We start from the raw sequence: 15,869 nt of genomic DNA, 5'->3' as shown, positions 1-15,869 counted from the left end.
AAAATCATTAAATCACTTCAAACGTATTAGTTTTAGGTGTAAATAATGATCCATTGATTAAAAAATGCAGTTTTTCCCTGTACGGGCAGCACTGTCTAGATCTCTATAATCGAAAAAAAAGAAATGTGTTTGACTTTTGCATGAGAATATCAGTATAACATTATATCCTTATCTTATTCTTATGCAGTAATTTTATCACACCAAAGCCTTTCCATCCATAATTTCTACCTTTTATTAAATTGGAACCACTTTTGGAGTGAGGTATTAACTTTTTTCATTTCAGTAATTCCACTGAAATTAGCTTCGCAGTAGAAAATTGATGTCTTAGAATAGTAAGTTTTACCAAAACTCTGATTCCTGTTTGACTCTGTGGTTGGTTTATTGCGTTTTCCTTGGTCTTTACCCGAAGAAGGACAAGGATTGGTGCTACGAGCAGCCACCCTGGGGTTATAGAGATTTAGTGATTTTGCATCAATTCAAACCGTCGTTGCTTGGCTGGTTTTCTGATTTCATCAGAGTGGTGGAGTGTCATCATCACGTCTTCCACAGAAAGATTTTCAAACAAAATCAAAAGCTGTGAGAATTTAAATAAATTGTATCATCTATGTTTATTACTCATTGCTGACATGGTCTGCTCCTCATGCAGTCTCACTTCATAAGTTCCTCTCAATTTTTCAATCAGTTTGATCTCTGCAGACCCACACCGTCCATTTCAAGTATGGCACTCTCTGTTTTAAAATTATTCCTACCCAAAAAAGTCTGATAAATGTTCATCTTAAAACAAACACTACTCTATATTTCTATATATTCATTATCTTATATATCCATATATTTTCTATAAAACAATCCACATGCACAACAGCAAACAATGTTTGTTTATAGATCACATTTGTACTTCATCATTTGCATACAAGGTTCCACCTCAGGTTCTGCCCACATTTAACCTTACAGGATCATCCCTATGAATGTGAGTTTCTATCTAAATGTGGCTATAGACTGTTGTAGATAGAATCCACTCTCCCCCTGATGGCTAAGCAGCAGAAGATAAATGGCTGGGTTTGTCAGCTGATCAATGTTGTCTTATGCATAACAGTAGCGACAGAGAAAAGAGCGTGGAACAAAATTTCACAAATGTGTTTGGTAGTGTGCTGAATGGTGTTGCAGTTTGTAATGCTGTTGCTTTGCAGCAACAAGGTTCTGGGTTTGATTTCGTGCTTGTATGAGTCCTAGCTGACTTCCTCCCACAGTCCAAAAACCGGACTATTAAGTTAATTTCTAAATTGTCCTAAGATGCAAGTGTGTGTATGTGCATAGCTGTATGTGTCTGTGTTGCCCTGCAATAGACTGGTGACCTATCCAGCCTGTCCACCTCCTTTATCCCATAGACAGCTGGAGAACGGAGAATAAAAAGTAATTGTTGTGAGGGGCAACATACGCACAGTCTAAAGGGCAAAACAAATTCACATTAAGCAACATGCAATATCCGGCTTATTATACCATGAGTTCCTTTGTGAAGATTCCAAAAAAGTGAAAAAACAATCCAATGAACTTTGTATCCAAGTTTGAAGACGTTTCGTGTTGCTAATTGAAACGGATGAAGATTCCTTTGGAATGGGGGTTGTTTGGCTTCTTTTGCTAGCCTGCAATGCCCCATACCTGTCTATGCTTCTGAAAGGGGGTTGTTAAAGGGAATTGTTGGCCTGGCTGAATAGGTGAGGTCTTGTGTTCCCCTGTAAAGGGGTTGGGGCTGCGATGACAGGGGAACAATAAAGCTGATGCTGATGTACCTTCTGTAAGGCTGTTGTTGAAACTGTGATCTTTTCAACAAACTCAAAAAGAGGAAGAAATATGTTATCATCTTGAGAACTCTGCTAAAACATTCTATAAACGATTGTGCAAAGAAATGTTCTTCATGAAATCATTTACATCTTCATAGCACTGTCATGCAACAGCAAAGTGACCGAAAAGAGGTTTATTCAGATCTGCTTTAAGACAGATCACTATAAAAGTTCCTTTCTGCCTACAGCTCTTTAAAGATACCTCTAAAACTAATTATAACATTTGTTTTTCCATATGGTTTAAAAGGTATTTTGAATTAAAGTAAATTTGCAGGAACCAGCTGTGCCTTTCCTATCATATAATACAGAGGAAAACTTCACAGATTTTAAGAATTATAGCAGAAGGGTTATAAAAAAAAAAAATCATATTTCTACACAATCTAACTGAACAGCTTGAAATTATACAGTATGTCTTACTTCAAGGCAGTTTTTTTGTCCCTTAAGACTTTGCAAATAAATGTTCCCACTGTGTTTATGATTAACAGTCCATGTCTGCAATAAGAAACATGTTTTAAGGCTGTTACCTGCTGCTTTTCTTGTTTGGTAAGGGTCTTTCATGCCTTTTACATTACAAAAATGGGGCCGTGTGGGATCCTCAGAAAACAGATCCCTAAAAACTAGGAGTTTAAGAATCAAGGTTGAAATTTTAGGGAGTAGAATAAAGCAAAGAACCAATAGTTTAAATTTAGGGACACCATCTGAAACCATGTGTGTGCTATGGTGAGAGTACCTGAAATGGACAGGATCTTTGTTCATACTCCCTGTTATGGTGAAAAACTAGCAAAAAAAAATAATTTGAAAGAAAGTCATGTGAAATTACTGATTCTGTAAGAAGTTTAGGACCCTAGTAGATGGTCTACTGCAGACGTGTTCTGGACATTTACCATTAAAATGATTTTAATGTCCTAAAATTAGCTTCATCTCTATTCTCCAATTCTTCAGAATGTCTTAGTTTAACTCAAATGTTCTGCTCTCTCTGCTTTTTCTCATAGTAGCTTCATCTGGTCTGTTAATGTTTGGCTGTGACTCCATCCTGGAGAGAAATATCAGCTGTGCTGCTTCCATCAACACCTTTGTTTATAGATGATGGAGATCGGCCTGTTTTCCAGTGTAGTCCTGTTTCTCTGACTGTGACTAACTGGATGTGCTCTCTTCATCCTCTGACATGGGAGCTGGCTCGGAGCTTGTCTGCCTGGCTGTGTGTTTCCTGGACGGGGCCGCCTGTGGAGCTGGTTGACAGTTGCCTTTTGTATCTATGCTTCATTTCCATGTCTGCTTCTGTCTCCTTGAACCCCAGTCGATTCAAGGTGATAAAAAAGACAGAGTGGGAAGAAGATGGCCGCTCACACTGAGCCTGGTTTCTTCCTTCTCCACTGGGATGATGCAGGCTGCAAATTGTTCATGCATCCTTGTTTTCATGAACCACTTACTGTAGCACTTCTGTGATTTCAACCCAAACATCATGAGTTATATTATCCTGTAATTTAAGATCCTCCTAATGTCGGAAAACCCTGTTTGGACTTTCTAGTCCATTTACAGTCTCAAAACATTCCTCAGTTTTATAAAATTCAAGCCATTCTCATATTCAACAGCTTTAATGTCGGGTGTTAAATATGCAGGAATAACTAACAGCAACTCCTTTGAAACAACACCCTGCAATAGTCACAACAAAGCTGTGAGTGTATTGTTTTTAAAGCTTTATTAAACATTTAACTTTACAGTTTATGGGCACTTGTGCTGTACTGTGGTCACAATTTACAAGACTACAGCGCTTCACAGTGGTTAACATACTCTTGCTTTTTAATTGCTAATTTGAAAGCTTTGTGCTTTTATGTCTGTCTATAAAATTTATACGGCTTTATGAGTTTGCCGAGCCACAAGTGACCGGTAATCACTCATTGACATATACAGGACTGTAATTATATCTTCATACAAAATGTACAGATAAGTAATGTCAGCTTACATAGACTCTTTATGAAAAAGCTGGTAAGAGTTGTATGGAAAACATAAGAGAATGATATGGAAATAAATATTATGATCTAAAATGCTTATTTAAAAAAGGCAAATGCCCAGAAAGTCAGATTGATTATAAATCAGCCTTCCCTCATGCTAGACGCAGCCTTTTTCTTGAGCTGTGACATGTACAGTACCAGACTCCCCAGTGTTCAGGAATGATTCATGAGGCTGAACAGATGTGACATTGAGGTTGTCAAGTGGGCTCCTACTTTCATCAATGTTTTACTAAGTATACTGACAACGCATCCTTTATTATCAGCAGGGGAAATCCATACAAATACAAATACATAGCAGCTTAAAACACAAATCGTACTTTTCGAATGTTAAAAACTGATAATGATCAAATCATTCTTTTGATGTCTTAAAATGCAGCATGACTAATGCCTCTTTAACACTTAAAATACAGGGTTAATGCATGTTTTTCAAACATGGGTCGACCAGTTAACAGTTTCCATTTGGCTCCCTTTCCCATTGCTAAAAAAAGCTGGTCTAACCCCTCATTGGCAGCTATGTAGCCTCTGTCCCCCACAGCTGCATGTCTGGTGATATCATCAAGCTGGCTTAGAGTTGATGTCACCAGTGTGACAGAAATCAGGGAAGTAAACAATAGAGAGCTACATGGAAGGATGCCAGGGCGTAGTCAGTGTGCTTTATTGTTTCTCTCTTAAATCCCTCTCACCAGAGCTGCTCCATGTTTATCCAATGCTAGCAGAGTGGTTTCTGCTTGTTAGATCAGCAGTGAATGGCATGGTTTGTTGATTTCCCTACCAATGGTGTAACGTATATAACCAGGTCAACTCCACCCTGGTGTTCCCCTCGCTCGTCGATCAGATGTGATTTGCTGCCAAGTCATTTGACTCGGGTAGACACACATCACTGAGCTGCTCCCATTGCCACTAAAAGCCGATTTTTCCCAGGATTAAACAGGGTTTTCAGCCAGTGGGAAAGGGATTTTTGTTTAGGTCTGTATCTAGCAGCTTTAGTTGCTTCTTTCTTTCTTTGAAAGTTGAAAGGGACTGGTTCTCTACTCAGCTGCAGACTGCAGCAGACTGGTCACCAGGATGGTCTTGGTGCAGCTCTGGGTGCTAGTCTGGTCCACTCAGTGGTTCTAGAACGGGCAGAACCAATCATTCTATTTAGGTTACACTTAACTTTTAAAATATGCTGTTCATATGTACAGCATTGGGTATTGTCTTGCTACTAAAGTTCTGTGATGACTCGGCCATGGTAGGCTGTGTTTCTGAGGGGAACGAGCTGGAGTATGGATCGGTCATCATGAACTTTGTGGACTGGTTTACTAGTAGAACCACCTGTGTCTGAACACCAGTAAGACCAAAGAGATGGTGAACGACTTCAGGAGAAGAGCCCCACCTCACTCCCCCGTGAACATCCAGGGGCAGGACATAGAAACTGTGGAGAGTTTAAAATACTTGGTTGTTCATGTCAAAAATAAACTGGACTGGACTCATAACACCTATGCCCTGTATAAGAAGGGCTAAAGACTCCACGTCCTGAGGCGGCTGAGGTCCTTTGGAGTGAGCAGGCCCCTGCAAAGCGGGACAGAAAGAAACAAACTTTTGAGAAAGGCCGTTTCTGTCCTAGGCTGCACTCTGGACTCAGTGCAGGAAGTGGCTGAGAGGAGGGTGCTGTCCAAGCTGAGCAGCTCCTTTAGTCAAAGACTTTTGCACCACAGGTCATTCATCCCTGCTGCTATCAGACTTTACAATGTGACACTATAACTGCAAAAACTTGTGCAATAACTAATGTGCAATTATTTAATCATTTAATACCCTGTGCAATAACCTGTTTATACCCAGTGCAATAACTATATATATATATATATATATATATATATATATATATATATATATATATATATATATATATATATATATATATATATATAGTACCTATTTATATAAATACTCATTAAGTCCCTTGTGTAATAATCCTTTTAAAGTCAATCAATCAATCAATCAATCAATCAATCAATCAATCAATCGAAGATAAAAAAAAAGCAGACCAGTTTTAAGCTATAATAAATATTAGCCTATAGAAACAATCCATGGTTTATCATTGACTTAAAGCTCAAGACACCTACTATGTTATCCGAATGTTAACATATGATTATGAAATGTAACAGAAATAGGTCAGTATTATATTAAAGCTATGACAAAGCAAGTCATGTATTAGCTGAGCTATAGAAATTAAAGATTTAGATCATGAAAAGACAGCCTCATTATTTCTAAAGTGCTCTTAGTGTCAATTGCGTTAAAAATTACATTAGTGGTCTGAAAGTCAACAAACCTTCTGATTGTGATATTATACACATGGTTAGGGTTGGGAATTGAAAAGATTTTCACGATTCCGATTCCCTTTTCGATTCTATGAAATGATTCGATTCTTTATCGATTCTTTTTTCGATTCCAATTTGGGGGAAAAAGGAGAACAAACAGTTTGATTATCAGCATCAACTTTGTTTACTTAACTATTGCACAATCTTACAAACTCAACAAGATCAAGATTTCCACAGGAAATGTGAAACTGGAGTAACATCTGTGTTTAAATGAAAAATAAATATACAAGAACAAACTTAATAACCAACAATGTCTAATAACAAATGATGGGATAATAACCTATTTTAAATAACAAAAAATACTAATTATAAAAGAGTAGTAGGGAAAATTAACAGTTCTTTTGCAGAAAGATGAGCATATCTGCTTTTTCTGGAAGGATACAGGATCTTTCAGGGCTTAAGGTGTCTCCAGCCGTGGAGAACACCCTCTCAGATGGGGTGGAGGAAGCCTGCACACAGAGGTAGTTTTCAGCCAGTCCAGATAGCAAGGGCAGCGTATCTTGCTTGTTCCACCACCACAGTGTGGCGCTATCCCTGCAGGGGATGGAGGGCAAGCTTTTATAGAGCTGGATTTCCTGATCTACCCTCTGGGCTAAGGAAAGACGGGGCTTTGATTCACAAAGTGACCGCAGCTCGTTGTCTTCCTCCTCGAATAGTTCTTCCAACTTGCGTAACTTGCGTAACTTACGTAACTTACGTAAAAAACGTGACGTAAGTCGTGCTCCCCAGAGCCGGCGCTCTAGGCTCTGGTGCTGCGGGAATCGAAAAAAGAATCGTTCAGTGAGCTGCCAAACGATGCCATGGAATCGGAAAATACGGAACCGGTTCTTAACAGGAACCGGTTTTCGATTCCCATCCCTACACATGGTGCTACAGAAATACTGAAGCCTACGAGTGGGTTAGCTTTGAATACAAGATGCTGTTTTTTGCCCCATTGCCACATTGTCCTCATGTGTTTTTGGACACTTTCATACTGATTGTATTAAATATAACTGAATAAATCTATGGTATAAGGCATTTTTATGTAATTTACCCAGTCTACTGTGACATAATGGGGTTATTAACTTTATTCTTAGCAGTGTTGTTGTAGGATTGCTTGGGCTTGCAACCTCCAGAGAGAAAGCAGCCAAGGCTGTAAAGCAGCATGGAATGAGCTGTGCTTTATAAGGTCGCAGTTTAGCAAAGCTAGTCCTTCTCAGGGGGTTTCATAATCATTCATAGACATTTGCTTTCACAGCTTAGACATTCATGAACATATGCTTGAGTAATCACGATGAATGCAACATATTAATTTGGGGAAAAACAGAAAAACCTGCAAACATGTTTATTTTGATTTTCAAACCAAAAGCACAAATTGAGTGTTCTTTGATTGGATTACTTAAAAAAATAATTTTTTCTTTTGATAAAGAAAAACAGTACTAAAAGCAAATTAGGTATGGTTTTAGGTAAGTAAACATTAACAAAGATAGATAAGTTTTATGATAAGTGATAATTACTATTATCATACCTACTATATGTACAATTCTGGTTTCTTCAACCTAAACTTCACGGAGCAAAGCATCAAACTGTCTAAAATAGTCCGAAACACAACTACTCTGCTATCAGAGCGACAGCCGTCTCTGAATGAGATGCGTGTGGTATAGATTCTTTATGGTAATGTTGGAAAGCACTGATCCTCACATACAGCGTATCCAAACACCGGAGACAAACCCAGCTAAAAGCTTCCAGCAAGAATTGCTGTACAATCTAAACACAAATCAAAGCCCAGGCATGTATATAAAGAGATTGTAGCAAAAAGAGAAAGCAGGGCCTTTTATTTTCTGCTGCTGCTCTGCAGCTAAAACTACTGTCAGCAAATCCTGCAGGAAAGGATTTTACTTGAAAGTTCAGTTCTTTAAACCTGGGAGCAAAAAAAAGCTGTAAACAAAAAAGAAATATCATACAGCATGTCTACATTTATTATATGCATTATTCAATGTTGCTTTTATCTATTTCTGTGATTCTGCATCATAAGATTAAAGGTTTATCTCAGAACTATTTCACTTTAATGTAAATAAAAACCATTTATGACATGAAATAATTTTGTTGTCTGTTTTGTCAAAGAGGTCGGAAGGCAGATATGAGACCAGAATGGGCCCTGATCCATATTCAGTGGTTATGATATACGCTAAATCCACTCAGGTGCACATTTTAGCATATAAACTTTCTTTCTGTATATGACAGGCCTTGTTTTTCTCATGTCTAAACTCTAAATAACTAAGGTGCTGAAGACATTTTATTCTGGGATACATCGACAATGGCACCTTGTCAAATCTGGGCTCTTTGAAATAAATGACGGCATCCAACCTGAATCTATGAACAAACGGGGAATTTTAACATTACATGTATTTATTCGATTTTTTTGTGCCCTGTTTAGCCAATAAAGATCTGGGAATAGATGTCTCAGAGTGATCTGATGCTTGCTTTCACATTCAGACCAGTATCAATGTTGCCATAAGGTTCTGCTTGATATTTGTATATTAAACTTTATTGAACATTATTTGGGGAGTAAAATTTTATACAATGCACATGGAAAGGGAGGTAAGAAAGAAAAAGGGGATCAGAACTAAAGCCAGGCATACATTTTAAGACTTTTTGTCCTTCTGGGGCAAATTCTTCCGTTTTTGCAAGAATTTTTTGGATTGTGCCAAGTTTCATCCTCATGGTTTCCTTTACAGTACAAAACTTCGCTTTGTATATACTGTGTATACAAAATAACAATAAATCTTCTCTAAGTCTAGTCTAAGTCTAAAATGCATGAGCATGCATGCTCTTCTTTTTTTTTTATCAAAATAGAAAAAAATATATTGAACCCAAAATTACAAAAGCTTTTTATTTTAATTTTTTTTCCAAACAGAAATCATGCTGCCACTTGTTTTGAGTTTTTAAAGTTTTGAAAAAGAAAATCAAATGGCCCAAAGATCCACTGAGCTGACCTACACACATTATAGCGCTCTCTTAGTTTTCTGTTTGAAGTTAACTTTGGCAACACAAAACACAGTGATCGATATGAACAAAACAACATTTGCTGTCAACAAAACAAATATTTTAACAACCTTCCTCCTCCTTAAAGCACTGCACAGTTTTTCTTTTCTGTGGAAGGATCAAAGGCGTTCATCAGGAATATTAAAAAAAAAAAGGATTTAAAAACGTGTCAATGCTTGTCAACTAGAAATACATTTTCTCTATGATAATGAGTGAGATCTATGTTTGCATCTGCATTTCTGATGACGAACAAGGCTGCCTTTTGGTAAAAACAACTGCATACGTTCTTTTTTTATTTGAGCACAGCTGTAAGGTGTTGCACACAAGCAAAAATCAGGCACAAATTACACATTGCAGCATTAATCAAAACTCTCCTAGCAACAAGGCAGCCTGCCACTGTGCTTGTCTGAAATCCCATGATGGCAACTGCCTATTTGTTTCTTTTTTTAAAACCATAGGGTATAAGGAGACCAGGCAGTTTTCTCTCAGGGAGCATTTGAGAAGTCTTTCCAAGCTGCAGCAACTTGGACAAATCTTTAATGTTTGGCTTTGAGGAGTGTATCCCTGAAAGGAGACTTTCAGCAGAATATCTTATACTCAGAGAAGACCTTGTTTGGCTCTAGGCTAAGATCAATGACAAATCCTTTCAGATGATTTGAAACCTTAGAGTAAGCAAAGGCAAGACTCTTGGACTGCTATTAGCCGTCGGCCAAGAACAGGAGCAAAAAGGTTAAAATTGCATTAGAGTCTGTGTAAACATCAGTTATCAAATGGCTACTCTGGAGCTGAAGAATTTCTCACCATATGCTCCAAGAAAAGATCAATATGGACTAAATAAAGCAGCCCAGTCTGCTGTTTTTAATATTGTTTTTAAATAAGTAGATTAATCCTCAACACTGTTAATGGTTTTAGCCTCTCCTTTTTCTTCTTTAAGACAGTAGTGCGTGAAGTTGGCTCATTTAAAAGTGATTGTGGTGCATTTTAATAAACATATTATGCATAACAAAGTAAGTAAACATTAAGTTTATGTTTGAAATCAGATATTTCCTGTACATACATTGTGTAGAATGTACAACTTTGTTCCACTGCAATGTCTGTTAGTAAATGAGGGCAAATTTAGTTTTCCAGCTGCATTTGCAGAAGTTATGCGACACTTTAGGGATCACATCACGGGAAAAAACAACAATGCAACCGTTTTTAGCATTTACATAATCATATTCAGTTAATTCAACATAATTTCTTTTCATTTTAGCACGGTAGGATATAAATCAATTGTTTTAAAATAACTAAATATGATTAAGTACATGCGAAAAAGAGTTGCATTGTCATTTTAAACAAATAATCTCAAAAAGCAGTCTTAAGAAAGACTTTTGCATAAGTAAATAGTAGATGTTTTTTGCAGGAGTATAACCAGCAACACAATCGTTCCTATCTGAAAGACATATGGCCATGCTCATCTAAAATGACTTGATTGATGGCCGGCATTCTTGTAATTATGGTTCCCCAAAAGAAAAATATAAAAAATCTATAAACTACAAAACAAGCCTACAAAACATTAGCCAATCCACTTTGCCTCTTGCCAAAAGTGGATGGCTACTTGTTTGTCAATCAAACATTTTGTGTATGTGCCACTATGACGTTTTTACGTAGGCTCCAAGCATAACATATGCTGATTAACTATTGGTCCACCATTACGCCAAAGCATGAAGTATTACTGCTATGCTTGTTTGCTGCTGCATTTATTTTATTTTATTTTGTTTTGTTTAAGGAAAATATAAATACATAATTTAACTTTACTGTCCCAGAATGGGGAAATTCACTATCTGCATTTAACCCAGCCTCTTGGGGAGCAGTGGGCTACCATTGTGTGACGCCAGGGGAGCAGTGTGGGGTTAAGAGGTCTTGCTCAGGGACCCAGAGTGCAGGCTGTGAGAATCGAACTGGGTAAGAGCAAAGGGGTCAGAAAACGGATGCCGAACAGATGTTTCATAAAACTTCTGCTGGACAGGAAAATAATGTTTAATTCTAAAGTAGGTTGTTTATTTTTTTTTAATTATGAAACATTTACAGTCGAAAACGTGTAAAGTGATACGTTGACAAGAAAGGGTAATTGGCCAGCGCAGAGAACCTTTGCGAAGGAGGGGGCCACTGACGCAGGCGAATGATTCAAAAATACACAAAAGCTCTTTCTCAATTCACTAGAACGCGAGTACGGACTCGTGTTCTCGCCAAGTATGTTCTTGAGAAGAACACAGGAAAGTCTGGACTTGGTGAGAACGGGAGCACGCAGCATAAATCTGGGTCAATTGGAACAGAAGAGTACTGATGACATCACCACACGCTCAGCTCGTCTAGAGCTGCATTTCACCTCCAGTTATTAATAGTCTTTGGATAATAATACAGTCTGACATTTTTCATTTAGTGGGGGTATAATAATTAACACAGTCAGATAAACACAAATCAAATTAACGTTTTACCAAATAAACAAAACAAATCGGCATCAGAGCCAGCGGTCCTTCACACACGGCTTAGCTGAGAGAGGGCTGCTATAGACGGGCTGCGGCTAACCCTGGCCGCCGTTAGCTTTGGAGCTACTCTCTACTTCGGACATCTTTTTTTAAATTACGCATTAAATCGGTAAATGGACCATATAGTGATGCTTTAAAGTATAATATTCTTGCCTCACATGATCTTAAAACGTACTTTTATTGAACAGCAACAGAAAAGAGAACTTTTAACTTTCAATGGAGCGCTCCATTGAAAGCTGCAGCTGCCGCAGTGCATGCTGGGACTGCTGTCAATCTCAAGAAAGGACAAGTCTGCTCTGATGCATACTCTTTAAAGAGGGCGGGGCAAGAACAACATTGGGGGATTTGGTGCGTTCTCTGCAATTGGAACGGTGCTCGGGCTGAGGCTGATGACGTGTCACAAGTACAGGAGAACGCTCAAGAACACATATTGAGAAAAGACCAAACAGCCATTGGACATATCTTCAACCACAGAATCCTCTTTCCTGCCTTCAATTCTCGTAATTTTACAACTTTATTATCATAATTTTACTTTATTCTCATAATGTTATGATTTTATTTTCCTAATCTTGCCACCTACTCATAATATTTCGACTTTATTCTGATAATATTCTGATTTTATTCTCGTAAAGTTACGATTTTATTCTTGTAATATTATGACCTTATTCTCATAATTTTATGACACTATTCCTGTAATGTTGTGATTTTATTTTCCTAATCTTGCCACTTTAATCTCATAATGCTATAAATATATTCTGATAATGTTGCAACTTTATTGTCGTTATTTTATGACTTTATTCTTATAAATTTCTGAATTTATTTTCGTAATATTCCGTAAAATTGTGATTTTATTCTCGTGTTACGGTTTTATTCTTGTAATGTTCTGACTTTATTCTCATAATTTTCTGACTTTATTCTGATAATGTTGTAATTTTATTCTCATAATATTATGTCTATATTCTCTTAATGTTGCAACGTTATTTTCACAATACTATGACTTTATTCTTGTATAAAAAATAAAAAATATATATTTCTAGCCTGGCTCTAATACTATGTGGTGAATACCTGGTTTGAGCTGTATGTAAATAAAAAGAAAGAACAATGAATAACTAAAATATAAAATAATTGATTAAAAAAACTAAAAAAAAAAAAAAAACACTAGTCAACCTCTGCAAGACTGAATCCAGCAGAAAAGCAAAGAGTGTCCCTGACCTGACCTGTAAGAGACTGTCAGCATGTCTGTGTGTAGCAGAGAGTGAGACCGAGTCATGTGGGAGTTTGTGTGTGACAGGGTGACAGGGACAGGGAAGCAGCAGTGTCCCCAGTGATCGTGCTTCCTTGTCTGCTTACATATTCAATCCTGACCGACTCTGAAGGCTGAATAAAGATTTGCTAGTTGGAACAGTCACAGAGCAAGCTACACTCTTCAAATTGATCGTTCGCTCCAAGGTTGATCCTGGCTCGAGTGGCAGACTTTGGACATGCTGTATCATTCCTGTTGGACGCAAAAGGTTGCAGAAACTTTTCAGGAGAACATTTCTAAATATAAATTTGTAATATTTGATCAGATTTGGAGGTTGCATGCCATTTTGATCACTTTTGACAAAACATATCAAAGGACCTTAGGAAAGACCTAAAGTCGGATACATTTTTTTTATTTTTATTCAAATAACAATCTAAAATGGAGACACAAGGCTGTTGCCGTACAGAGACAGAAAGTATATAGACAATTCTGTTAGAAACAAGTTCACGTGCTTCAGTTATTATTCACTATTCATGCATTTTGTAGGTTTACTACTTCAAGGAAACCTGTCTTAGTTTTGGTTCATACAGGCCCCTTGCAGTCATCAGAGTTTTGACCATGATATATGTGCAGACTGTGCACAGTGTAAACATGTATCATGCATTAGTGATGTACGGTCATTAGATTTTAATATCTGTAACTGTTTTGATCCACTAAGGGAGCCTATCTACGCTACTGAGCCACAAACCAAGCATCTCCATCTACAGCTTCCATTGATGTGTCTGCTATACCTGCATTTCTGCAGCACAGCACACCCACCAGAGGGGGTATTTTTCCATTAAAATATACACTTTTAAAGGTTCTATGACTGAGAAGTTTGAGCCTTTGCGGGTAGATTATTCTCAGGTTTTCACTGGCCTTGAAGACCCCAAGTTATTCATGAGGGATGGCTAACCGTTTGGCCTGTAGAAATACACACACAAACATATATACTGTATATATTTATGTTGCTCAAAGCACAGCTACACTACAAGTTTGCTGCATTTTACATCAGTATTGTAGTACACAGAGAGCAGAAGATATGGATCTTGTTGATCCCTGCAGTAGATAAGGGTGTCCTGCTGGCTTTTGTTGGACGTGCAGATCATTTCATCTAGTTTCTAACATTTCTACAATCTTAAGGTTCACATGGATTTACATACATAGATATCTTTAAAGGTCAGTGAACTGAAGTGAGCAAATCTGGATGTGTCTGACTTTTTCTTTTTAAGAAAGGGAGACGCCAACAGATGGAAGGCAGATTGGAATATCAATATGTGTGCATCAAAGTAATTTCCTATGTGTTTCCTCATTTTTGGGATTTTTCACCTAAATGCACATTATGAATCATAATTAATTTGTAAACATACGTATGTATTAGTAAAGTCCACTGTCATTACAGCTAATGTAGAAGCCATTCAACCGTCCCTTCCAAGTCAAAAGCCCAAAAATCCTCTCTAACTTCCAGCCACTGGCCTTCTCCTGGGCGTGCATATTTTTTACTCTGACTCCACCCTTTCATTGAATTACAGGGTCTGACCAGAAGAGGATGCTTCTCTTTACATCTTAATGTCCACAAATCATGACAGAAAGAATATTTTAGAACAATGATTGATGTTTAAATAGGAATATTAGGGGACCAACCAAGGGCCAACCAAAGACCAGCCAAGGACCAGCCAAGGACCATCCAAGAACAAGCCAAGGATAAGCAAAGGGCCATCCAAGGACCAACCAAGAACCAACCAAGAACCAGCCAAGGACCAACCAAGGACCAGCCAAGGACCAGTCAAGGACCAACCAAGGACCAGCCAAGGACCAGTCATGGACCAACCAAGGACCAGCAAAGGGCCATCCAAGGACCAACCAAGGACCAACCAAGGACCAGTCAAGGACCAACCAAGGACCACCCAAGGACCAACCAATGACCAGCCAAGGACCAACCAATGACCAGCCAAGGACCAGTCATGGGCCAACCAAGGACCAGCCAAGGACCAACCAATGACCAGCCAAGGACCAGTCATGGGCCAAACAAGGACCAGCCAAGGACCAACCAAGGACCAGTCAAGGACCAACCAAGGACCAACCAAGGACCAGTCAAGGACCAACAAAGGACCAGCCAAGGACCAACCAAGGACCAGTCAAGGACCAACCAAGGACCAGCCAAGGACCAACCAATGACCAGCCAAGGACCAGTCATGGGCCAAACAAGGACCAGCCAAGGACCAGCCAGGGACCAGCCAAGAACCAACCAAGGACCAACCAAGGACCAACCAAGGACCAGTCAAGGACCAACCAAGGACCAACCAAGGACCAGTCAAGGACCAACAAAGGACCAACCAAGGACCAACCAAGGACCAACCAAGGACCAGTCAAGGACCAACCAAGGACCAGCCAAGGACCAACCAATGACCAGCCAAGGACCAGTCATGGGCCAAACAAGGACCAGCCAAGGACCAGCCAAGAACCAACCAAGGACCAACCAAGGACCAACCAAGGACCAGTCAAGGACCAACCAAGGACCAGCCAAGGACCAACCAATGACCAGCCAAGGACCAGTCATGGGCCAAACAAGGACCAGCCAAGGACCAGCCAAGAACCAACCAAGGACCAACCAAGGACCAACCAAGGACCAACCAAGGACCAACCAAGGACCAGTCAAGGACCAACCAAGGACCAACCAAGGACCAGTCAAGGACCAACAAAGGACCAACCAAGGACCAGCCAAGGACCAGCCAAGGACCAACCAAGGACCAGTCAAGGACCAACCAAGGACCAGCCAAGGACCAACCAATGACCAGCCAAGGACCAGTCATGGGCCAAACAAG

This window comes from Cyprinodon tularosa, unplaced genomic scaffold (genome assembly GCF_016077235.1).
Source record: "Cyprinodon tularosa strain WSP-4 unplaced genomic scaffold, ASM1607723v1 ctg128, whole genome shotgun sequence".
Taxonomy (NCBI): domain Eukaryota; kingdom Metazoa; phylum Chordata; class Actinopteri; order Cyprinodontiformes; family Cyprinodontidae; genus Cyprinodon; species Cyprinodon tularosa.
The sequence above is the reverse complement of the archived record's forward strand: the minus strand, read 5'-3'. Positions refer to the sequence as shown.